At 39.6% G+C, this 27,886-nt stretch overlaps 1 protein-coding gene across 1 annotated transcript in view; it reads right to left on the bottom strand.

Moving 5' to 3' along the window:
• MCUB (mitochondrial calcium uniporter dominant negative subunit beta) overlaps window positions 1-27,886 on the bottom strand; it is a 96,551-nt gene that overhangs the window by 22,525 nt on the left and 46,140 nt on the right. The gene's annotated exons all lie outside the window — the stretch shown is intronic.

Below are 27,886 nucleotides of genomic sequence, written 5' to 3'. Positions count from 1 at the left end.
TTTGCCAGTAATTATGAAATGAAGAATTCTTTCTCTGGTTGCTTTTAAAGATTTTTAAGTAATCTCCACATGGGGCTCAAATCCACAACCTCAAGGATCAAGAGTTGCATGCTCCACTGAGCCAGCCAGGTGTCCCAAGAATTCTTTTCTAAGTTATATTTTTCAAGTTTTCATTTATACAAGGGTACACTTAAATCAAATTGTTAAAAATGTGCTCACTGCTATGAAAAATGAAACAATGTTTCACTACCCTCAAAATCAAAACAAGGTTATCAGTAAGTTAAACATTCAGATACATATTTCTAGTATTAAACACAACACAGTCTATTAGTTACAACAAAATATCATGTTACGTTAATTTATGGCTGTTCATTTGAATTTTATTTCTAAAAATAACTCACTACTAACACAAAAAGAAAGAAAACCCTATTTCTTAAAATAGATGTAGCTCTCACTGAATAAAGTAGGTAGAAGTTCTCCAAGTCTGGATAATGGATGGTACAATATTGTTATTCTTTTCCTACTACTTTTAGTTAAACTATAAGAAACTGAGAAAAAAAAATGTATCTTCTTGAAAACACATCAGAATTCTCTACCAAAATACTTCTTTAAAAATATTTAATGAGGGATGCCTGGGTGGCTCAGCAGTTCAGTCTGCCTTTGCTCAGGGCATGGTCCTGGGGTCCTGGGATGGAGTCCCACATCAGGCTCCCCGCAGGGAGCCTGCTTCTCCCTCTGCCTATGTCTCTGCGCCTCTCTCTCTCTCTCTGAAATAAAATCTTTAAAAATATAAAATAAAAATATTTAATGATATAAATGATTCTCTATGTATAAAAGTCAAGTATAAAAAAGCCAGGTGTAAAAGTTAAAGCCCTCCCCTTTATTTTTCCCCCCTTTCCCCCCTTTATTTCTGCACCATTTCACAACTTCTCCCAGAGATAATTGCTGTAATGAGAAAAACTCTTAAAAAAAAAAAAAAAGACTATGTATTTCATGGGGGCGGGGGGAGAGAAAAAGAGCACAAGCAGGGGAACAGCAGAGGGAAAGGGAGAAGCAGGTTCCCTCAGAGCAGGGCTGTGGGGCTCCGTTCCAGAACCCTGAGATCATAACCTGAGCAGAAGGCAGACACTTAACCTCCTGAGCCACCCAAGCACCCTAAAGACTCTCTCAACTAAACTTTAGTCCGGCTCCTCTGGTGTATCCTCCAAGAGTCCCTTTTAACAAAAAACCTGTCAGTTTAGCCAGAATCCTCCACCCTCAGTATCCAATCAAATTCCTCATTCTCCACATATAGGTATTATCTGATCATCCTGGTCTACTTTCAGGAAGAGTCTTCGTCAGTCAGTTTAGCAAAGAATTACTCTCCCCTCTCAGTAATTCTCCATCCATCACTCCCACCCACCCTGCCCTTCAGATATAAATCACCATTTTCCTTGCTGCATTCGGAGCTGAGCCCAACCTCTCTCAACTGCAAAACCCCACTGTCCTTGTCCCCCTAATAAAGTCTGCCTTACCATTCTTCAACGAGTGCCATGAATAATTTTTTAACAGCAGTTTGGTATGTAGCCTTCCAAGCCTTTTTCCCTATAGTTCCACTTTTACATCCTAGCTAAATTCTATGCTAGAGTCCAACATAAAGTTAGATAGCTTATGAGTCAGGTTCCTAGATACCAACGGTAATTCCCGATCAGAAAGTATCACTTAATGTGCTGATGAAGCTTCTCATCTACTACCAGGGAAATCATGTTAGAGGCAACCACTTGACAACCAGGAGATGCTGAAAGGTAGAAGAGCCAGCAAAACATACCAGAGCTTTCTCAAGTATTTGCATGCTTCCCAAGAATCACCTGATTATTACACTAGCATCTGTTAAGTAGATAGGGCTCCCTAAAAAGTTTCCTGGACCCCACGCAGAGATTTTTGATCTAGTAGGTCTGAAAGTAGGGGTGTAAGGATTTGCATTTTTAATAAGCCCCAGGGTTATACTAAAGTTACAGGTGTGAGGATCACACTCTGAGTACCTGGGCTCCAGAGGATCCTCCATGGCTTCCAGGGCACCGTGGAAATTTTGCACAGAATCATTTTGAATTCCAAATTTTAGCACTGGGTCAAAGGTCACTATCTTCAAATGGTATGATACTCAGGATCACATCTAAAGAAGACTCAAGGGGATCCCTGGGTGGCTCAGCGGTTTGGCGCCTGCCTTTGGCTCAGGGCGCGATCCTGGGTTCCCGGGATCAAGTTCCTCATCGGGCTCCCAACATGGAGCCTGTTTCTCCCTCCACCTGTGTCTCTGCCTCTCTATCATGAATAAATAAATAAAAATCTTTATTAAAAAAAAGACTCAGACTTCTCATTTATCACACATTTTTCATAAATACAATTCTAATCAATCATAATACAACCCTAAAAACTTCTTAGGCTTCAACAGCTTATATAAAATAGAAAGAACAGTGGCCCTGGAAGCCAAAAATACTGCGATTCTAAACTTAATTCAGCCGCTTAACAGTTGGGAGATCACAGGTAAGTCACAGGGCCAACTCCGTGCTTCAGTTTTCTCAACGGTTAGGTGGGAATAACATCTATCTTGCAGAGCTGATATAGAAATTAAACAAAGCAAAGTACTACGCAAGCACAAGACAGAGTTTATGAGCCCACAAAGTGCAGCATGGACCAACTCGCCTCCAGTTTTATCACTCACTAGAAACTTAGGACCCAGACAAACAAGCCAGGAGTCACTGACTTTTCATGAAAGTACCTTCTGTATTTACTTCTGCCTAACAAATCCTGTCACTCTCTCCAGGTGCAGCTAAAAAACATTTCCTCTTTAAGTCTTCCTGCAAGGTCAGGGTGGTCTAGTGGAGAGAACACAGGCTTTGCAATCAGATAAAGTTGGAATCCCAGCTTCAAGATATACCAGTTTCCTTGATCTTTGACAGGCAGAGTGTTCAGAAGGAAATGGGTTGTGAGAAAAAGGAGGAGATGGCTATATTAGAAGATAACAAAAGGGAAAAATATGATTAATATAGGAGAGGTCTGTTTGCACTTCAAAGTAAAAGGGAGGCAGGCGGTAGTATAAAGAAGATGTGTAACGAGCATGTGTTGGGGCCAATTGGCAAGATCAGATTGCTTCTAAAGATCTGGCATATTTTCAATTAAATATATTTATTATTGTTAATAAAATCAAGATGCACACTTAAGGGACCCTTGTGCTCCATTAAAAAACAGCATATGTATCTCCTTGTACCAAAACAAAAGAGAAACACAATGTTTTAAGCAAGGTTCAAGTAGAGAGTCAGCAAGGTTCTGGATCCTGAAGAAAAAAAAGTATCTCAATAGAAAAATATATATTGTCTACAGCACACTTTTTCAACTTAACACATTCTAGCCCTTTTCACTGGTTTGGGGCCATTTTACAACTATTTAAACTGTAGGTAATGGATAGGTATATACATTCTGTCCAACCTGGTAGTGATTCAATACCCCTAATCAGTTTCATATCCAATTTCAATTCATCTAAAAAATTCTTCTCTCCACATAAATTTGTACAATTTTCATTTTTCCTTTTGGCTGGATATAACATCTACCTGGATTCCTTTACATTATAATAAAATAAATTCTTTAATGTGTTCATTTTTTAATTCTAAGACAGTCACATTTTTACTTTTTTTTTCTTTTTTCTGAAAAATTCTAAGAACTGAGAGTTTGACCCTTTTAGGGGTAGGAGAGACTAAACGCATGGCAAGCCTTCCAGTCATTTGATAACTTGATCTATGATATCTCCAGTATCACTGCAACATTCCAGGGCAGGGACCGTAGGTGGAAATTTAAGAACCGATTCTGGGCTCTGGCCACAGGATCCCACTTGGAAGCAATGTAAAATTACTAGCCAGAAAGGGGTGAGTACAGAATGAAAGATAAACTCGTAGAGTCTATACTCCAAAATTCTAGTATATGAGAAATGAAATGCTAAGGAGGAACCAACAACTTTATTTTGAGTATTAATTACATTTAGAGAAAATAAAAATAAGACTCATTCAAAGCTGACTTTAACATAAATTATATTTAGGGTCTTCAAAGATAAAAGGGAGAATTAGCTTCCAAAAAGTCAACAAAAAATTATAAGAAAACCAGCAGAAACAAAAAACTATGATCAACTAATTAGGATTTCTGGAAATAGAAAAAAAAATCTATATACCGGCAAGAAAGCCAGTTATTAATGGATTGGATAAATTCTAGACTGGATAAAGTCAATGAAAAGAAAACTAATGAATAAGACAGGCTTTCACCCAGGTATAACACAAAAAGATAAACCTTAAAGAGGAATTAATTCTCACACATTACTGGCAAGAATATAAAACGGTACAATCATTCTGGAAAACTTCTGGCAGTATCTTATAAAGTTAAACACACACTTCCCATGTGACCCAATGATTCCATTCCTAGCTGTTTACCCTAGAAAAATGAAAACTTACCTTCATACAACCTGTACAAACGCTATTTCCTTTCTACCCACTAGTGTGCACACTCCCTGGGAGCACAGAGGGAGTTGGTCTGGTTTACTGCTGAAAGCACCTGACACACAATATAGGGGCTCAACAAACACTTTTTAAATAAATGTAGGAATATCCTCAAGATGCTAAGGGAAAATACCAACCTATAATACTATCACAGGAAATTCTGAGGGTTGAAGGAAATGAAGAGTTTTCAAAGATATACAGAGATCAGCTTCCTTTCCATACATCTTGGTTAATGAACTTCTTCAGGAGGAAGGGAATTAAACCCAGATGGAAGCAGAATGCAAGAGAACACCCTTATGGGCCAAACTGTATCATATCCTCCCTCTAATCCACAGATTCACATTGAAGTCCTAACATCCAGAACCTCAGAATGTGAATGTATTTTGAGGAGGTAAGTGTGGGCCCTAATCCACTATGACTGGTGCCCTTCTAAGAATAGGAGATTTGGGCACAGGCAATGTGCACAAACAGAATAAAGACCACATGAGGACACAAGGAGAAGAGAGGAACATTTATAAGCCAAGCGGAGAGGCCTCAGGAGAAACCAAACTTGCCAACCTCAGACTTCTGACTTCCAGAACTGTAGGAAAACACAGCTGTTGTTTAAGCCACCCAACCTGAGGTATTTTGTTATGGAAGCCCCAGGAAACAGATACAAATATCAAAGCTACAAAATATCGTGGTAAATAAATTAGTTAAGAAAGTTTAAATTATTTTTTTTTATGTTAAAATGAGCAGAAAATCCTAAACAAGGTTTGTTATGTTACTTTGGATTCTTAGGACATGTGAAGATCCTTGTCATGTTCAGGAAGAGGGCAAAGACAATGAAAAACTTAAGACTTTGTTAGAAAAGTTGTAATTACATGTGTACATTAAACACCTAAAGGAAACCACTCAATCTACAGTTTCTGAGGCAGAAAAAAATGGAACAAAATTCTTCAAGGAAAGTGGAAAAAAGCAAAAAATCCTTTAAAAACCAGAAAACTCAAAAAAGAAAAAAAAGATGAAATGTAAAAAAAGTCATTGCACCAACTTGAGAAATATAGAAAACAAGCATCTACATTCCCAACCCTTGTCATGCCAGCCTTTCTTCATATATATATATATATATATATATATATATATATATATATATATATAGTATTCCTATAATCATAGTCCATGAAGAGCTGATCATTAAGGTTTTATAAGCATTTACCTACCTCAAAAGTTCTCATTAACAAAATAACTTTAAATGCCCCATAACCACTTATCCTACAGATGTACAAGAATTTACTATTTACCTATTGTTGGACACTTCCAACACTACTTATACACTATTCTATGTATTTTTTCCTCACTGGAAAGGAATGCATGCTCATTTTAGAAAATCTACACATCACAGGCTCACAAAAAGAAAAGCCACCAATAAAGCCATAATCTAGAATTACCACAGTTAACACATATATAATATATATCTTCTAGTTTATTTTCTATGCATCATATTCAAATTTTTACCATTATCAGCTAATCTGATTCTGAACATTTTTGCACATAGATTTTTCATTTTTTTTTCTTCAGAGAAGACTGCAGGATGTTTAGATCATAACACAGTAACAGTTTTGGGACCCTGATAATGTATTATAAAATGTCTTGTAAATATTTTGTTTCATATTGCTTTACTCAGTACAACTCCAGATTAACACTTGTCTGAACCCAAACAAGCAAATCTTCCTAAGGTTCAGAATCAGACAAAAACAGACACATGTGGGCATCCCTGGAACAACCAGCCTCCTGCTGGTGGAGGCTCACCAGAGGTCCTCACTGGGACAGTCCACTGGTACCTCTGCCTTAATACCTCCTCAACTGAGCTTCCTCATTCCTCCATAGACCTGATCCTCTCCTTTATTCCTTATTTTGGTGAATTCACACCACTAATGACCAGTCGTAAGAACTAAAGCCCTGAGAGCTATCAACAACTAATATTCCACAAAATCAACTGGTAGACCAGTAAATTACAACTGAACTACCACTAAGGCGTGCAGATTCTAATTCACACGGAGCCCCCAAATCCATCCTCTCCCTCTATCTGCACCCCTGCCGCCCTTGTTCAGGTCCGAGTCATCTTGCCTAAATCACTGCAACAGCTTTTCCCACCAATTCATTCCACAGTAAGATCTATTCCAATCTTCTGAAATCAGATAAAGTCAAACTAGTTCTAGATTTAAAAACCTCTCTCTGCTCTCTACTACAGAGAGAAATATTTTCAAAGAAAACTTTCCATAAGCTGATTCTTGTTCGGTTCTCTGGTCTCACCATCACTAGCACCATCCACCCCCCAACCCTTGATTTCAGACATGGGAAACATTGCAGTTTCTGGACTAGCACACACTGTTGCTTGCTTCCTTGCCTTTGCATCTTCTCCCATCCCATTCAGGTACACTGGAAAGCCCTGTCCGTGTACCTACCTTGTGTAGCCAACACATATTTTTCTCTCTCTCATCTTCCTGCCATAAAACTATAGAACTCTATTCTTACTATCACTTCCTTGTCTTCTATTACAATCAAGTGACCTTCCTCTTGAAAGGCCAGCCCTCCTCAACTGCTCTCCATCTTCTATATCTCAGGCTTTCTCAAAATCTTAACTCCATCTCTTATCACTATGTCTCAAACTACAGATTCAGTACACAGATACACTCTTCTATCTCTCATATTTAAAAAGTTCCAAACCCTCCACTAATAACATATCCCTCCACCTACTGCCCCGTTCATATGCTCTCCTTAGCCAAACCTTTCAGTTTATCTACACTGGCTCATCCTTAACTCCCATTTACTCTTTAACATATTATCTATCAGGCTTCTATCTCTAGCCCCTCAACTCTCTAGCCAGACCTCTCCCAAGGTCCTGTCTAGGACACCAAATGCCGGTCTAACATCTCCCCTTACATAATCATATACATCTGAAACTAGATTTATCCAGAAGAAAACTCTTGATTTACCCCCTGAAACTTCTTCCTCTGGTTCTACCTTCCTCCTGCAGTAACTGACACACCATTTCCCTAGCTGTTCAAGTCAAACCTGGGAGTAATTCTTAATGCCATCAATTTAATCAACCCATCCACTCTACTGTACAGTTTAGCCACTTCTCTCCAATTTTTCATTGTTAATGCTCTGGTCCAGGCCATCATGATCTACCGTAAGTTTCCAAACTCATTTACTTGCTTCCACTCTTGCTCTCCTCCAAGCTACCCTCCTCAAAGCAGCAAAAGTGATCTTAAAATGTAAACACAATCACTCCACTCTTCTGCTTAACATTTTTCAATGGCTTCCCTTTACACCTCAACAAAAAAAACCTTATCATGGCCAATGAGATGCTGTTTGTCTGACCAATCTCATCTCATTCCCTTTCTTCCTTGCTTGCCTCATTCTTCTTTCTTCTAGAGCTAGATGTTTTACATGCAGTATCTTAATCTTTGCAGCAACCATATGAGGTAGTACTATTACTTCACATCTTTTTTCATTCAAATATATTTATCACTCCATTTATCAAGAAAATTAGCTTAGCACTGATGTAATAGGAAGCAGCTAGAGAACTGGAGTTGGTAAACAAGAGTCTGTGGGGCTAACCCAGCATGTGGCTCCCTCAGTTTTCAAAAATAAACTTTATATTTTAGATCAATTTTAAAACAGCAAATTGAACAAAATACAGAGAATTCTCATATATCCTCAACCCTCCTGCCCCCACCCCACCAGCTCCTCCAATATCAACACCCAGTACCAGAGTGGTACATTTGTTCCAATCTGTGAACCCACTTTCACATATCATTTTCACCCAAAGTCCATAGCGTACCTCAGGGGTTCACTCTTGGTGGTACATTCTACAGGTTTTAATACCTGCATAATGACTTGTGCCCACCATTGCGCAAGACACAGAACAATTTCACTGCCCTAAAAATTCTATGTGCTCTGCTTCCCTCTCAGTCCTGCAGCCCCTGGTAACCACTGATCCTTTACGGTCTCCACAGTTTCACCTTTCTCAGAATGTCATACAGTCAGAATCATACAGGTATGGGGCCTTTTCAGATTGGCTTCTTTCACTTAGTAGTAGTATGCATTTAAGGTGGTTCCAGGTCTTTCCATGGCTTGACAGCTTATTTCTTTTGTTGGTTTTTTATTGAAATATATTTAAAGGGCAGCCCTGGTGGCTCAGCGGTTTAGCGCTGCTTTCACCTGGGGTGTGATCCTGGAGACCTGGGATCAAGTCCCACGTCGGGCTCCCTGCATGGAGCCTGCTTCTCTCTCTGTCTCTCATGAATAAATAAAATAAAATCTTTAAAAAATATATATTTAATATACAGCACTGTATAAATTTCAGGTGTATAACATTGATTTGATATATTTATGATTGCCATATCAATATTTAGCACTCCATAATTATCATTTCTTTTTGCAGGTGGGAATAATTAAGATCTAGTCTCTCATCAAGTTTGACAATTATAATACTGTTGTCTACATTGCTCATTTCATTTTAGTGCTAAATAATATTCCACTGTCTAGTGGAATACCACAATTTGTTCACCAACTTACCAAAGGATATCTTGGATACTTCTCAATTGTGGTGATTATAAATATAGCTGCTATAAACATCTATGTGCAGGCTGTTCCCCACATCTTAATTGTTAGAATACAGGAACATGAGGAGATTAAGTAATCTGCCTAAAGTCAGTGAATAAGTGAGCACAGTCAAGCACTTAGGAGCCCCCATTGTTTAAAATGCCTCACTGTACTGTCAATACTGTCACCCCATGGGAAGCAGGATATGAAACTGCACCCGGCTCAGGTTATCATATGCTGTGCCTACACCTGTGGGGAGAGTGAGCTCTGTTTCTGGACGAAGTGTAAGGAAGGGGACTTTGGAAGACAGAAACAGTAGTTGTTAAAATCAACTCTACGCTATTAAAATCCATGTTAAAAACAAAAAGTGGTCTGAACAGCCAAGAGGTCTGAATAAGAGGAAGTATTAGGTACTTCTATTACAAATATCTCTTAAGAAACTACATTCATACAGTGATGCTAAAACCAATTCATTAATTGTAAATGATGTATTCTTAAGCCAATATACTTTAATATTTTAACATGCCAACATGTTTGGTAACAGACAAGCAAATTAGCCTAGTACCATCTATCTGTATAGTTTGTAGTCCTTCATTACTTGCTTTCAAAAGCATTTCTTTGGGGTATCTGGGTAGATCAGTGGTTAAGTGTGTGCCTTTGGCTCAGGTCATGATCCTGGGGTCCTGGGATCAAGTCTTACATCAGGCTCCCTGTAGGAAGCCTGCTTCTCCCTCTGCCTGTGTTCCTGCCTCTGTGTGTCTCTCGTAAATAAATAAAGTCCTTGGGAAAAAAAAAAAAAAGCATTTCCTTGTTAGGTAAAGAGAAGAAAGGAAGAGAATGAAGAAAGGACAAATGAAAATACATATAAATACATATACGCACAAATATACAAACATCCACTCAATGTGCACATGCGTACACCCACATGAATTTTAGGGATCCTGCGGAGATAAGTCCAGACAATGCAGGAATGACTGGCTTAAATGCAAGCGCTCAGAAAGGATATAAACATGGTCTTGCTGAGATACTACACTTAACACATGGAAGTTAATGCTGGTTACTAGTCAAATGCTGTATGCATTACTTCTGTTTCTGTTCTGTTTCAATCATGTTATGAACTATTCTCCTTGGACTACTAGCTAGGTCAAAAAATAAAAATTTAACACTGATGGTTCATGTAGTACCTAAAAGAAACCGAGGTGTTAGTTAAGATAACTGCCTAGTGTGTGCCACAAAATGCAATTTTTGTTAGGTAGGTTTAAAACGTAATTTAGAGATAAGTCAGAAGAGTTCATAAAAAATGAGCTACTCTGTATTAGTATGATCTGGCAGGAGAGAGGGGTAAAAAGAAATCATGAAAGCTCAAGCGCTCAGTGTGAGGTTCTACAAAAAACCATGATGAAACACTAATGAAACCAAGGACAGGATCCCTGGGTGGCGCAGCGGTTTAGCGCCTGCCTTTGGCCCAGGGCGCGATCCTGGAGACCCGGGATCGAATCCCACGTTGGGCTCCCGGTGCATGGAGCCTGCTTCTCCTCTGCCTGTGTCTCTGCCTCTCTCTCTGTGACTATCATAAATAAATAAAAATTTAAAAAAAAAGAGTCTGTTTCTAAAACAAAAACAAAAACCAAGGACAAGCTTCAAAGCAAAACAATGATCTAACCAATGAGTTTTACTTGCTTGCTTGACACATCTCACACAAGAACTCTACATTAGGTGGTATATAAAACAGGTTTTAAAACATTAAGTTTTGGGGCACCTGGCAGGCTCAGTCGGTAGAGCATGTGACTTCTGATCTTGGGGTCGTGAGTTCAAGCCCCACGTTGGGTATAGAGTCTACATTAAAAACAAAACAAAACAAAAAAACTCAACAAAATATTAAGTTTTATTAATTTTTTATTCTTTTTACTGATTTCCTTCTTCAATATTTCTTCTGCATTCTTATTCCATGTTAAATTTTGCTCAGTACAACTTTGAGTAATGTTTCAAAGAGATCTTTTGTATGTGTAGTAAAATCCTCAATCAAGGTTGTTAATAAATTTGGCAACTTCTGTCCTTTTCACCGTTGAGTTTAATCTGTTTACATTTATTATCCCAGATAAATATCTGCCATCCTATTTTGTGTTTTGTCTTTATCCTGATTTTCCTTTGCTCCCTTTTTTCTTTTATTTTAATAATATAATTTTAAAAAATATTCCTGTATCTCTATTGGTTTGAAAGTATATGGTTTTTTTCCCTCTATCCCTCTAGTGTTTGCTTTATCACATTCTGAGCCACTCTTACTTGATTTGACGTGTAAAATTAATTTCTCTACCCTGCTGAACAATAGAGGATTTAGACTGTATCAATCACAATTAAGGAATGATTTCCACTTTATTTTTCAGGAAACCCTAAATTGACACTACAACTATTGTTTTATATAGTGACTGTTTCTTCGATTCATTTGTATGTTTTCCAACTATTTTACTCTCCATTTCTTCTTACATCTTGTTTTTATAGATATTCAAGTTTATACTTCCAGATAAGAACTTTCAATAACCTTTTAGTCTTCAGCCTTTAGCTTGTTGAAACTAATAGTTTACTGAACATAATACTCCAGGTTATTTCCCCTCAGAACTCTGAAGAGATTCTTTTCCCTTTGTTCTCTTTTAGAACATCTTCTGGGGTGCCTGGGTGGCTCAACTGGTTAAGTATCTGCCTTGGGCTCAGGTCATGATCCCAGGGTCCTGGAATCGGGGCTCCCTCTTCAGCAGGGGCAGGGCGGGGGGGGGGGTCTGCTTCTCCCTCTGCCCCACCTGCCCCTCATTCATTCTCTTTCTCAAAATAAATAAATGAAACCAAAAAAAAAAAATTTAAGTTTGAGATTTTCTGTGAGATTTTCTTTGGTCTTTCTAAATTCTAGGTTCTGCAGCTTCACCACAGTGCATCAGGTGCAGATATAATTTTATTTTTCCTGCTTAGGACTCGAATACTTCTTTAATCTAAGATTCCTTCTGAAAAGGGCACTCGTGGAGAGGGAGAGGAGTGGCTCAAAGATGGACTTCAAATATGGCTGGGGGGTATCCCTGCCAAGGGGCAGCCAGCATGGGGGTAAAAGCAGCCTAAGCACTGGAAGGGGGATGAGTGTGGGATGACAGGAGCCAAATGGAATGCAGAAGGCATGTGCATGGAGGCAGGCCCAGAACACAGTGTTAGAACCCAAATCAGGAGAGGACAGCATCTACGTAGGGGAAGGAGTAGTGGCAGGGATGAGAGACTGTCACATACAAGAAAACTGATTACATAAACAAATATATCAAGATTAATGGAAACCAGATTTATCCTGTCAAAAAAGGAGCTACAATATATAAAGGAGAAAACTAGAATAAATGCTGTAGCAGGGAACCCTGGGTGGCGCAGTGGTTTAGCGCCTGCCTTTGGCCCAGGGCGCGATCCTGGAGACCCGGGATCGAATCCCACGTTGGGCTCCCGGTGCATGGAGCCTGCTTCTCCCTCTGCCTATGTCTCTGCCTCTCTCTCTCTCTCTCTCTCTCTCTCTCTCTCTGTGTGACTATCATAAATAAATAAAAAAATTTTTTAAAAATGCTGTAGCATTGTAAAAAAAAAATTGGAAGCACTGGCAGGGGTTCATGTTCATGGTTTTTAACATGTAAAATTATAAATAAAACCAACAAGATAAATATAAAACATTTAAAAAGACTCAAATGTTTAATGTATATGTGTTTATATTTTTTATACTTATATGGGTGTATTCTCTCTTTCTGTGAGGGGCTGTGAGCAGTAACACTCCCAATAATGAGCATACCCTAGCATCTAGATCTTGGCTTCTAAATACCATTCTCATCCAAAAGGAACCAGGGTTCCTTGGAGAAATGGCTAATTCCAGGGTTGGGTAACAGGAAAGACAAAATGAGCCCAAAGCATCTTGCTGTTCTAAAAAGCAAGGAGATTCTTTTTTTTTTTAATTTTTATTTACTTATGATAGTCACAGAGAGAGAGAGAGAGGCAGAGACACAGGCAGAGGGAGAAGCAGGCTCCATGCACCGGGAGCCCGATGTGGGATTCGATCCCGGGTCTCCAGGATCGCGCCCTGGGCCAAAGGCAGGCGCCAAACCGCTGCGCCACCCAGGGATCCCAAAGCAAGGAGATTCTTAATGAATAATGGGACACATATCAAAAAGATGCAGAAGTCAGCTTGAAGGGAGTTCTCAACAGTCAAACCTAGAACAATCTGAGCATTAAAATAATGATAGTAACATTATAATCCATTGAAGAAAACTGGAAACCATGTGTCCATTCTGATAAGTAAATGAAAAAAAAAATTAAAGTCTTATATGGAACAAGATACTTACACATAGTTTTAATATGCCTCCACATAAAAGCATTAATCCCAAGTGAAAAATAGAAAAAGAAAGAGGTCTTTCAGACACCACCTTAATCAAGTGATCAAAGTGAACAGTATTGGTAATGGGGCCAAACTGAAATCATGCCAAGACAGACTACATGCAACAGGTGTGAAATCGCTAACAAAGATGCATAACCTGAATCAAATCATAAGGAAACACCAAACCCAAACTGAGACAATACAAAATAACTGCAATCTACAAGAGAGTCAAAATCATTGCAAGTCAAAGAATATTAGTTTCAGATTGAAGGAGACATGACAGATTCAATTGTGATACTGAATGTTTTGTAGTAAAGAACATTAATGGGAAAACTGGCAATATTTGAGTGGGATGGTGGTAACATATCAATGTTCATTTTCTGATTTGGGTGGTCATTTTGTAGGTAAGTTAGAGAATATCTTTTTACTTGAGGGAGAAAGGTATCATGTCAACGACGACTTCTCAGATTGTTTTGTTTCTGAACTTTCTTCCTACTGCATTTAGATTGTTCCAAAATAAAACAATGCTAAAAACAATAGGTTAGACAAACACTAAAATTACCATTTACAGAGAGAAGTAACCTATTAAGTGGTAAAACATTATATAAACTCTACACTTTTTATCGCATGCCAGTAAAAAACTATGGATACTCCGGGAATTGAAAAAAAAATTAAGATTTTATTTGAGAGAGAAAGAGAGAGAGATTGAGATAGAGCAAAGAGGGATAGGGACAAGAAGATTCCACGCTGAGCAGGGATCCAACGTGGGGTTCGATCCCAGGACCCTAAGAACATCACCTGAGCTGAAGGCAAGATGCTCAACCAACTGAGCCACCCAGGCACCCCAGAAAAAAATTTTTTAAAGAAACAAATAAGGAAAAAACAAGCACAAAAACTCACATTCCCTTAACAGGTTCTTATTTAGAAACTGTAAAAACTGGCATTTTCCTGACATGTTAGTAAGGTGTAAAAGACTAACTATCATATTTCTGCTACAACAACCCTTTTTCAGAGGGATTTAATTAAAAGACCATTCTAAAAATCTTACACAGACCCACCACACATGCAGAGCTGAAGCATTTCAAGACTGACTAACCCAAACTCAGCTCTTCTTTCAATTTACATCCCATCTGGAACCCATGTTGAAACTTCAAGCAGTTAGTAATCCTGTTAGAGGAGTCATATTTTCAGGACAGCATGAGTTTTTTGTAAAATAAACTTACTTATCTAATATAATTCGAGTAATATTGCTTCTTTTGGATGTTAACAAATGATAAATTATTTTCAGCATTAAGATCTAGTAGAAGGGTGCCTGGGTGGCTCAGTCAGTTAAACATCTGCCTTCACCTCAGGTCATGATTCTGGGGTCCTAGATGGATCCCCAAATTGGGCTCCCTGCTCAGGAGGGAGCCTGCTTCTCTTTCTCCATCTCCTTGCTGCTCCCTCGCTTATACTCTCTTTGTCAAATAAATAAATAAATAAAATCTTTAAAAAACTTAATTTAAAAATCTAATACAGGGGTGCCTGTGTGGCTCAGTCAGTTAAGTGTCTGCCTTTGGCTCAGGTCATGATCCCAGGGTCCTGGGAATTGAACCCCGAATTGAGCTCCCTGCTCAGCAGGGAGTCTGCTTCTCCCTCTCTCTCTCCCTCTCCCAACTGTTTGTGCTCTCTCAAATAAATAAATAAAATCTTTTAAAAAGTCTGGTAGAGAGTATACCAATAACCCGATGACAAGCCATTTATTTAAAAATAACACATCAGGGGATCCCTGGGTGGCTCAGCGGTTTAGTGCCTGCCTTCAGCCCAGGGCATGATCCTGGGATCTGGGATGGAGTCTGCTTCTCCCTCTGCCTGTGTCTCTGCCACCCGCCCCCCTCGAATAAATAAATAAAAATCTAAAAATAATATTTAAAAAATAAAAACACATCAGAGGGAAAAAATAAGACAGCAGGGAGACTGAAGTTGTATTTTCTTTTAATTCACTGTTTTCATCCCTTTCAAGTAAGAACAGTCTTGTGATCCAACCTTATATTCTAGCAATAAGAAAATGTCAAGTGTCATGAAATAGAAAGTCTGGTGTAAACAGAAGTCTAGCCCAGCAGAGAATACAAAAGCAGCAGCAGCATTACTTCAAAAAGAAAGAACTGTTTGACATAGGGTGAAAAAGAGCTACTCATGTTTAATGGGTAATGGCAGGAACTAGCATAATGTGCATAATGAATATAAACCAGAGGGTAGCAGTTTAAATTTCTTAGTTGAAAGTCAACAGCAATGCACTGATATGGAAAAATAAATAAAAACAAAGTACCTCTAAAATATAAGCCTTTTCAGGACAACTTTAATTATTCTGCTACAAAAGCACTCCATGTGACACCAGTCCAAGTATGGGGCTTCCAGCAGTAACAGGGCGCTATGGTTTGCCCTCCCCACATCCACAAGTGAGAACTCCTTCATTACTGCTCTTTTCAAGGATTGCTCAGTTGTACTCCACAGATATCATGAGGTCATGTAACTGACTTTAAAAGGATTTAAGACACATACTGGAAATCAGATGAGAAAAGGCAAGAATTGATTCCTAACAACGCCTGGCTGTCTGAAACAATCCAATTCCCCTTGAAAGGACAAATGCTTACCACCATTAAAGACATTCAAATTAAAGTGGCCCAGGGTCTGAGAACAACTACAAAAATGCACTCATAGCATTTTGTAAAGTCAATACAAATATTTTCTATTTTCCCCAAACTAAAGATATTATTTAGATACATATGGTCTAATGTGTAAATATACACATGTTAGAATACACATGCTATATAGAAACACACTGATTTAAATCAGTACATTTTTATAGTCACAACTTTAAAAAAAATTAAGGATTTTATTTATTTATTCATGGGAGACACAGAAAGAGAGAGGCAGAGACACAGACAGAGGGAGAAGCAGGCTCCATGCAGGGAGCCTGATGTGGGACTCGATCCCAGGTCTCCAGGACCAGGCCCTGGGCTGAAGGCAGATGCTCAACCACTAAGCCACCCAGGCATCCCTATAGTTACAACTTGTATATAATGCAGAAGTACCTGAAGATCCCTGCAAGGCATGTTTCATCCTGGGAAACAGATGGGCACCATATAAAGGGAACATATCTGGATTTCTTTAGCAAGCACATAATTCCAAGCTATTACATATTATGTGGTGGTAGATGTGGAAACAACTGCTCTCCTGAGTAATATAAGCTATGCAGCAGATCCCTTTTCACTGGAGATCCAGAGTGCAAAGAAAAACAATAGCTCAAACTGCAGGATATACTACCTGAAAATATAGTCAGTCAACGATTCAACTAACATTTACTGAGCATCTCCTACATGCTGAGTGACTGACTCTTTCAAACTTCTACCAATCCAGCCACCCTTCCTGCTTTCTCATTGTTGGCAGCATAAGGAGTCTTTCCACATCCTCCAAAGGCTATAACGCATTTCCCAGAGCTTGGAGCCCAGCCTTTGCTGCCACCTAAGAGACCTCGATTTTCGGAGTATTTTCTCACTCAGATCTTTCCCATCAGCAGGTAAATGTGCTCAAGTCTCTGCTACTTTCTGATTGCCTTCCCTCAAACTCCACCCCCTTCTACCCTTCTTCCCTAAGTGACTTGAGAGGTCTGGCCACATCTGTTATCTCCTCTTCTGGCAGGTTCGCTAATCTGTAAACCTGTTGCCCTCTATCCTCTGCTCCACCATTTCACTGAAATTCCTCTCAGAAGGCCACTGACCTTTTATCTATCAAGTAAAAACGTTTTAGTCACTGACTTTGCAGCAGCAGCAGTCACTACTTCTGATTGCTGTGAAGGACTCTCTTGGCTTCCATGATACCACATTCCCTTGGCCCTCTGATCACACCTCCTCAGTCTCCTATAGAGATTTTCTTTTCTTTTCTTTTCTTTTTTAATTGGTGTTCAATTTACCAACATATAGAATAATACCCAGTGCTCATCCCATCAAGTGCTCCCCTCAGTGCCCATCACCCAGTCACCCCCACCCACCTCCCTTTCTACCACCCCTTGTTCGTTTCCCAGAGTTAGGAGTCTCTCATGTTCTGTCTCCCTTTCTGATATTTCCCACTCATTTTCTCTCCTTTCCCCTTTATTCCCTTTCACTGTTATTTATATTCCCCAAATGAATGAGACCATATAATGTTTGTCCTTCTCCGATTGACTTATTTCACTCAGCATAATACCCTCCAGTTTCCATGTCAAAGCAAATGGTGGGTATTTGTTGTTTCTAATGGCTGAGTAATATTCCATTGTATACATAGACCACATCTTCTTTATCCATTCATCTTTCGATGGACACTGAGGCTCCCTCCACAGTTTGGCTATTGTGGACACTTCTGCTATAAACATCAGGGTGCAGGTGTCCTGGCGTTTCATTGCATCTGTATCTTTGGGGTAAATCCCCAGCAGTGCAATTGCTGGGTCGTAGGGCAGATCTATTTTTAACTTATAGAGATTTTCTTGTTATCCTTTAAGTGTGGTGTTTTCCAGAGTTCTGCCATGAACCACTCTCTCTCATCTTACTCTCTGAATTCTCTTTGGGCACTCTCATCTAGTCACATGGCTTTCACTACAATTACTAGGTTGATGACTCAAAGCTGAACCTCTAACTCTGAGTCTTTCTTTGTACATCTAATCTGCAAATCTAAGAGATGGTGAAACCTTTTAGGAGATCCACATAATTTACACAATCTCTCATTTTAGAAACTGCCTCTACTTCTGCTAGACTGTATCAATAGTGGGCTTTTGCAAACCATGTCTGTATTATGTAACCCCCTAAGCTCCCACCTAGGTCCTCAGTGTAACTGACCAAACATCTACTCCAATTTGGGCCAATCAGGCTCCATCCTAGGAAGGTGATTAACTAGATCTATGTTCAAATTGGAATTCTTCTGCACTGTTGTTGATAGTTGTATACTACACTACCACTCTGAAAACTGATAGTACCTCCAAATACACACATACCTAATGGCCCAGCAATTCCACTCTTAGGTATGAACCAAGAGAAATAATTACATGTGTGCCCAAATACATAGAAGCACTCTCTATAAACAAACCCAGGAAACTACATAAATCTTCATCAGTGCAATGAATAAACTGAGGTATACTCATCAGATGGAATATTCTAACAATGCAACGACACGGTTATGTCCCACTAATGTAGTCAGCAAAAGGTACAGAAGAGTGCATGCTCTAAGATTCCATTTATATAAATTCCAACAACAGGCAAAAGTAATCTAAGGCATTGGAGGCAGGATGATGGTTATACCTCCAGGTTTAGGCAGAGACTAAAAGAGAGCAAGGGGAGCTTCTAAGGTTTGGTAATACTCTGTTTCTTGCTCATAGGTATGTTCACTTTGTGAAAAGTCATTAAACTAATGGACAATGTATTTCCTATACAAAGATTCTAAGTTTCGCAGCTAAATCTGAACTGGACTCTTGAACTGAGATTTCAATTCTCCTTTGTGGGAGGTTCCTCACAATAATAGGCTTAGGACAAGAATAATACAGTGAGAATAAGTATGACAGTGGAAAGAACAGATGACGTGTGATGGAGTCCCAGAGGAAAAAAGTAAGGAAAACTTTATATGGGAGGTGCCTTTCAGATAAGAACATACCTAAGCCAATTATTTTTTTGCTCTTAATCTAAGCCAATTATTATCAAGAATTCTCTCAAAGGAATGGAATCGAGCCTTTGATGTACAGCCAGATGGTATTAACAAAGCTGTCTTCCTTGCTTTGATGGCTGAGCATCTGAGACAATAGACAGCTGAAAGCCACATGGGACAGCACAGTTGGTAACTCTACTTCCGTCCAGCAAGCCAAAACATAAAGTACTTATAAGTTTATTCCTCTGTGGGCATACTTAAGGATTCATGCTTCATAAGTATCTTTTAAAAATTCCTTATACGGACACCTGGGTGGCTCAGTGGTTTAGCACCTGCCTTCAGCCCAGGGCGTGATCCTGGAGTCCCAGGGTCGAGTCCCACATCGGGCTCCCTGCATGGGACCTGCTTTTCCCTCTGCCTGTGTCTCTGCCCCTCTCTGTCTCTCATGGATAAATAAATAAAATCTTTAAAAATAAATAAATACATACACACATACATACATACCTTATAAAATATTATATCCTGTTGTAATAAATGCAAAACAATAGACTTTAACTGAAACCCAGGATGATTTAAGTTTTAACAGATATTTCTTCACTTCTGTCATTTCTAATGTTATAAATGTATAATTATAGATTTCATTTTAGACTCCGTACTAAAACACAATGTATTCCTATCTCCTGGGTGTCCCTATGTCTCCTCCCAACCTCATACCTTTCTGCCTACATTATAGTTTCATAGTCATTATTTTGGAGGATCAGCCTCAGGGCCTGACGTTCATTGAGCCACCACACCCTGACACCTACCAAAATAGTGCTGACACAGAAATTGGAAATGACAGTAATGAAAGAAGACTCCAGTAGGGTAAAACAAACAGAACTAAAAAAAAGAAAAAATCATCACTACTCATTCACTTCTGAAAACAACTATACAGCAGAACACATCTTATGGGGCAAGATGCTCTTTAAGGTCCATTGGCATCCAATAATATTTTTATTAGGAAAAAACAAAAAGGAAATGGACATTAAGACCTAATTACCATAGAAAAGTTATGTGTTTTTTTTAAAAGGTGGTTTATTGAAATCATAACATGATGGGACGCCTGGGTGGCTCAGCAGTTGAGCATCTGCCTTCAGCCCAGGGCGTGATCCTGGAGTCCCAGGGTCAAGTCCCGCATCAGGCTCCCTGCATGGAGCCTGCTTCTCCCCCTGCCTCTGTCTCTGCCTCTCTCTCTGTGTCTCTCATGAATAAATAAAATCTTTTTTTAAAAAAGGAAACCATAACATGCAAACCAATGACAACTAATCCAACAGAGCATGAACATGACTCTAGAGCCATGAAGGAACCACAGTAGGAACAGAATGCCAAGACTCAAGAAGCCAGCCCTCTGGTTGTGTGGAAAACACAACCTCAGAAGGAAAAATTATGTAATTGTTGCTAAAGGCACGGGGCAGATCACATGTGCAAACTGCTCAGAGGAGAAATGATTCATCAATTAAAGTGGCTACCGTGCTAGACTTTGAAGACATGTGGTAGCACAAAGGAAGAAAATAGAGGGCCGGGATCCCTGGGTGGCGCAGCGGTTTGGCGCCTGCCTTTGGCCCAGGGCGCGATCCTGGAGACCTGGGATCAAATCCCACGTCGGGCTCCCGGTGCATGGAGCCTGCTTCTCTCTCTCTCTCCCCTCTGTGCATTCTCATGGATGAATAAATAAAAATCTAAAAAAAAAAAAAAAAAATAGAGGGCCACATCTAGTTCAACAACAAATTCAAGTAAATCATTTATCAAATTATCCAAAGTTTTTAATTTTCATAGAGATAACTCATATTCATACTCCTTTGGTTTCTGTACCACTTAAACTACATAATTAGAGTAACAAATACAATTAATATAACTCTGCTTGGGAACAAAGATTGGACTCCTGGTAATTCAACAATTCAACTGATGGGAACAACCTCAAGAATTCAGCATGCCTAAGTGAATAGATAAATAGATGTGTGTGTATATGAATATACACAGACACATACACAAAGCCATTAAAAGGAAGGAAATCTGGACATTTATTTTTAAGATTTTATTTATTTGTGAGAGATACAGAGAGAGGCAGAGACACAGGCAGAGACACAGGCAGAGAAAGAAGCAGGCTCCCTGCAGGGAGCCCGACACGGGACTCTGGGACTCGATCCCGGATCTCCGGGGTCACGCCCTGGGCTGAAGGCAGTGCTCCACGCTGAGCCATCCAGGCGTCCCTAAATCTGGACATTTATGATACTATGGATTGATCTTGAGGGTATTACGCTAAGTCAGAAAGAGAAAAGACAAATACCATATGATCCCATTTATATGTGAAATCTAAAAACAAAAAATGAGCTCATGGATACAGAAAACAAATTAGTGGCTGTCAGAGGCAAGGCACTGGGAAGTAAGGATGGACAAAATGGGTGACAGGGGTCAAAAAATACAAACGTCCAGTTACAGAATAAATAAGACCTGGACATATAATGTGCAGATGGTGACCACAGTTTTAATACTGTACTGTATACCTGAAAGTTGCTAAGAGAACAAATCTTAAAAATACCAAGGAAAAAATCTTTAATATGTGTAGTGATGTTAATTAGACTATTGCAATCATTTTGCTATACTGACTCTATGTTGTACCCTAAAACTGTTCTACGTCAATTACACGTGAATTAAAAAAAAAAAAATTAACAAGATATTTTAAAGAATTCAGCGTGTCTCTGTTTTATAGATAGAAAAGAGAGGTTTAAATGGAATTTGGGGGATGTCTGGGTGGCTCAGTGGTTGAGTGTCTGCCTTTGGCTCAGGGCGTGATTCCGGGATCCAGGATCGTGTCCCGCATCGGGCTCCTTGCAGGGAGCCTGCTTCTCCCTCTGCCTGTGTCTCTGCCACTCCGTGTGTCTCTCATGAAAAAATAAAATCTTAAAAAAAAAAATTTGGTTATGAGGAACTTGATTAAATGGATGGCAGAGAGCATTTTTAGTATACACAATTCTGTCTAACTTAAGCATTCTAGAAGCTGTTTTTATGTAATTTAATTATACATTTCATTAATTGAATTTCTAAAGCACTGGTCTTCCAAGATTCTCTACTTGTTAAAACTTTATTACCTTAGTCAACATTATTGAATACACTGGAAAGCAATTATATGTAGAAGTCTTGTGGTAGAACAACTTCCAAGATGGTCCTAAGTAATCCTGACCCCATAGTAGTCACATCCTTATGTGATGACCTCCCCTAGGAAATTATGGCTAACCTGTGCGGCCAAAATAATACTATAAAAGTGATGGTGCATGACTTCTGAGGTTGGTCATAAAATGCACCATAGTTTCTGTTTGGTTTCGTGGATCACTTTATCTGAGGGAAGCCAGCAGCAAGGTATGAGCAGAGCAAAGAAATCCAATGCAGAGGCCCATGTTAAAAGGCACAGAGGCCTCCAGCCAACAGCCTATTCATGTGAGCCTTTGGATGCCTGGAGCTCTGGCCAGCAGCTGCAGCCTCATATGAGACATTGAGCTACAACCACCCAGCCAAGCTGCTTGCTCCTCAAGTCCTGCCCCATGGACAGGATACAGAAATCATGAAAGTTAATAAACTATTTTTAAGTCACCAAGCTTTGGGGTGATTTGTTATGCAAAAATCTGTAGGTCTAAAATCCAGATGTCCGTTTTACATAACACTTCTCTGGTTTCGAAAAGACAATTTTCTTTATTCGTATTCTAAATCAAGTAGTCATGAATCTATAGAGCATGAGCTAAAAAACTGTTTTTACATTTTCAAAACATTGATTTAAAAAAAGAAAGAAAGAAAGAAAAAGAAAAACAATATATACCAGATACCCTATGTAGCCCACAAAGTCTAAAATATTTACTATCTGGCCCTTCACCAAAAAAGTGTGCTGACCTCCACTCTAAACAAATACCAAAAATGGAGGGAGCTACTGTGTTTCAATTACAGTCTATGGCTCCTAGTGTCTTTCATAACATTTATCTAGGCTAAAGAGTAGAGGACTCAGGAGAGGCTTCCCATGCCCAAAGGCTGAGATTCAGAACCCCTCAAAGAGGGAGTGACTGCAGCTCAGAATCTTGCAGGAAGGCTGCTGCCAGGGCCAGGCTATAGGAGGGCCACTGCTTGCTAATGGTGTGAACTGGGCCAGAGGCCCTGTCTCCCCTGTCAGAAGGGGAAGAACATAGCCTAAGGACACAGCTGGAGCTACCTCAAACAGCCAGCAGGTTGGCAGAAGGCCTGGGAGAGCTGCTGAGGTTGGTATGTCAGGACCACAGGGCTCTGGCATTGAAGGAAGAAAGAACCAGAGGTAGGGAGGGAGTAATTCTTGCTGCTATCACCTTGCTGCGTGATGCCACTGACCAGTCCCTCTTCTGACAAAGGCTAACACTGCACCAGCTGCCAAAGGAGAAATGTTTACAGGGGCCAACTCCAATATCCCAAAGCAAAGAAAGGCAGGGTGGGAGCAGAGAGATAATGGATTAATAACTAGCTGTACTCCTCTCCCCCCCCCCCCACCATTTTGTCCAGCATTTTTTTTAAAGAAAAGACACATGAGTCTGCATTGTGTCTCAAGTATATATAATACTCAATATTTATCATTATATTTAGTAAATATGCCACAGGTACTTAGTTTCATTCTATTACATAAACTTATTTTCCGAGGAAAAAAGTCCTAGAGTGAGTTGAAAAAGTCTCCCATTCTTTTTTTTTTTAAAGATGTATTTGTTTATTTGAGAGAGAGAGAAAGCATGAGCAGGAAGGGCAGAAGTAGAGGGAAAGAGATTCTCCACACTGAGCTCGAGCCAAACACGGGGCTCAATCTCATGACCCTGGAATCACCACCTGAGCTGAAACCGAGAATTGGACACTTAACTGACTGCGCCACGCAGGTGCCCCACATTCCTATCTCATGATCCAGTGTTGGGGGAGAAAAGTCAACAAGGAAGGTGTAATAGTTGAAAAAAAGTCCTAGGACCCAAAGCTTAAAAGACTGTATAATGTAATGCTCACAAACTAGAAATGTGCCATGCATCATCAAAAGCCACAAATCAAGTGCCATGCTGTGTGGCACATGGTGTTCAACACTTTATCACACTGAACCAGACTGACTGGCCTGAGCACAATGACTGAGCAGAAGTCACATAACTTGCTTCCTCTGGAAGACTGTTCTCTGTGGTCAATTATCCCAGCTTGGTCCCATCTGGCCTCCACCTGGACATGGAATACTTTGGCAGAAAAGACGAAGAGGGGAGCAAAGTATTACATCAAGAATGAAAAGGAGCTTGATATGCTCTGAAACCTGTACAGTAGAAGCTCGGGAGCTCTTCCAGTAAGTCCGACTATGTAACAGGAGAGTCCAGGGAGTGTAGTTTGTACAATGCAGGGAAAACAGGGGACATCTGTACAGCCGAAAATTATATCCTCTGACTGAACATAACCCTTAAGAAAATCTTTAGAGGATTCTTTTTTAATCTGATAAAAGACAAAAACAGCTATGTTCCCCAAATCAGATTTCTAGTAAACAAGACATGTAGACTAGAGAAAAAGCTCTAACTTAAGCTTTTAAAGGTTTTCAAGAGGACAGACTGAATTTTAATTTAGGGAGCTCAAGAAGGAAACTGTATCGGGGTTTTCCTGGGACCCCACAAACCAGGACCCACAATAATTGTTCTTCAGTGACAAGCCCCAAATAGTGGTTCCAAGCATTTCGCCCTTTGCTGGCTTCTCTGCCTCTGTCCTGAATACTCTCCTCCCAGACTCTACCCTTAAAGTCTTAGCCAAGAAACCAAATGAGCACTCAAAGGTCAGAGCCAGAGAGCCTGAGTTCAAGTCCTGATTCTCGTTGCAGGATCCTGGCCCAGGTTAACCTTTCTGAACCTCACTCTCTTCTCCCTCAAGAAAACTCCAGTTTTGGGACACCTGGGTGGATCAGTCATTAAGGGTCTGTCTTCAGTTCAGGTCATGACCCTGGGGTCCTGGAATCAAGCCCCACATTGGGCTTCCTGCTCAGCTGGGAGTCTGGGCTCTCTCTGCTGCTCCCCATGCTTGTGCTCTTTCTCTCAAATAAATAAATAAAAATTTAAAAAAAAAAAAGTTTAGCAGAAGGTCAGAAATTCTTTTTTCTCCCCTATCAGCCCCTCCTGACTCTTCCTCAGTAAACGGAGTCACCACCCCCTCAGCTGCTCCAGGCAAAACCAAGGAATCCTTCATTCCCCTTTCCTTTCACACACAATTCCACAGCAAGTGTCTTCAGCTCTACTTCCAAAACAAACCCTAAATTAATCAAATTCTATTTCTACTGTTGCCACCCTTTTGCAAGCTGCAAGCACCTCTCCCTAGGTATTTTTGCTACCTCCTAACTTGTTTCCCGGCTTCCACTCTTGCTTCCTCCCATCTATTCTCTCAACAATAACCTCAGTGATCTTCTAAGAGGATAAATCAGATTCTGTTACTCCCTCACTCAAACCCCAGGAGCCCATCATTGTACTTTGGATAAAATTTAAATTCCTTCCCCATCGGCCTCTGCCTGCATCCTGACTTCATCATCTATTTCTCCTCTTTTCACTTTGTCCTCTCTAGGCACACTGGTCTCCTCTCTGTTTTGGAAATACATCCGTTCCACTCCTGCTCAGGGACTCTGCACTTGCCACTTCCTCCACCCAGGATACCCTTCCATTACATATGTGCATCGCTGATTCGTTGCCATTCAGCTCTTGCTCAAATGTTGCCTCCTCCACCTTCCCCATCAGTCCCCCATACTGCTCCTGTCACATGACTCCTTGTCCCTTACCTGTTTTAACTTCTTCCTAATTCTCATCTCTGTCTCTAATCAGCTGCATAGTCACTTCTTCATTGGTCTCTCCCCACTAACGTTGCAAGACAGCAGGGATCTTGACTCATTATTAAAAATAATGGTCAGGAAATTAAACTGAAAGCTGTGGTACATCTTGAGCTATGTTTATTTTATTAGAAATTAAAAAACAAAACTAACTTCCCTGGCAAAAGTACATAATGGAATCATTCATCCATTACTTTAACATGTAAAATTTACATTATCTTTCACATATTAATCTCCGGTTTTTCTTTTCTCATCTTTATCCTTTATCCTCCAATCTTTAACAAGTATCTCCAAATAAAAAATCTGTTTTGTGGTAGGAAGAAAAAAAAATCAGCCTGTTTTAACCACAATATAATAACACGCAGCAAATGTACCTCAGCTGATTCTGTACAATCTCGCATAACATGCAGCAAATGTACCTCAACTGATTCTGTACAATCTCGCATAATAACACGCAGCAAATGCACCTCAACTGATTCTGTACAATCTCACAAGTGTGAATGCTGCCCAGGCCTCTTCAAAATAGAATTCTTCTTAGGAATACAAATAATTAACAGCAAATTCTTAACACTTCTGCCAGCTTCCATTTAACTTCATATTAAAATACAGCTTTAGCTCTCAATAGCTGTAAACCACATGAACCCCCCTTTTTTTTTACTTTAGCTGTTTCTTTGAAACCCAAAATTTAGCTTACAGAATGAAAATAAATTAGGCAAAGCACTCAGACACCACCCTCGAGACCATGATTAATCTAAATAGCTGAACTGATAAGCACACATTATTTGGCAAATAATACGTCATTTGTGATTACCTAAAGAAAACATTACGTATTAAAAATCAAAGTTTGCCTCAGTTAAAAGAAAATGGAAAAAAAAAGAAAATGAAGTGACCATTTAATGACAGTAGCTATGTATAAGCATTTCAGAAAAATTTACTATCTGCTCTACCTTCCTACTTCAAAGGTCTTTCATTTCTGCTACACACATCCTTATCCCAGCAATTTGAAAATTTTGATACATGGGGAAGAGACTGCACTGAAATGGGTAATAGCCTGAGCATCAACTTTGGTTCTGCAGCAAAATGCATGAATTGACCTAACTAACTGCTTTGGGCTTCAATTTATTCATCTGAAGAAGATGGAATGGGCATTAAAACAGACACATAAATCAATGAAACGGAATAGAGTCCAAAATAAATCAACACATACACGCTCAGTTAATTTATGACAAAGGAGCCAAAATATATGCAATTGGGAAGGGACAGTCTCTTCAATAAACTATATTGAGAAAACTGGACAACCATATACAAAAGAGTGAAACTGGACAGTTTCTGACACTATACACGAAAATGAACTCAAAATGGTTTAAAGATCTGAATGTAGGATCTAAAATCCAGAACTTCTAGAAAAAACAGTGAGTAAGCTCTTTGACACAAGTCTGGGCAAAGACTTTTTGAATCTGACACCAAAAGCAGAAGCAACAAAAGTAAAAATAAGCAAGTGGAACTATATCAAACCAAAAAGCTTCTGCACAGCAAAAGAAATCAACAGAATTAAAAGGTGGGGCACCTGGATAGCTCAGTCAGTTGAGCATCTGACTGCTGATTTTGGCTCAGATCATTAAATCAAGCTCCGCACTGAGGTCTGCTCTTAGTGGAGTCTGCTAGAGATTCTCTCTCCCTCTCCTTACCCCTCCTCCATCTCCCTACACTCTCTCTCTCTCTCTCTCAAATAAATAAATCTTTTTAAAAAATGAAAAGGCAACCTACTGAATGGGAAAAATATTTGCAAGTTTTGTTTTAAGAAGGATTTTTAAGATAGAGTTGGATTCTGTTGCCTTCCACAAAATGAATTTTAATTAACACAGGAAAGGTACA

The sequence above is a fragment of the Canis lupus genome, chromosome 32 (assembly GCF_003254725.2).
Source record: "Canis lupus dingo isolate Sandy chromosome 32, ASM325472v2, whole genome shotgun sequence".
NCBI classification, from domain to species: domain Eukaryota; kingdom Metazoa; phylum Chordata; class Mammalia; order Carnivora; family Canidae; genus Canis; species Canis lupus.
This window is presented reverse-complemented; position numbering and strand designations above follow the sequence as displayed.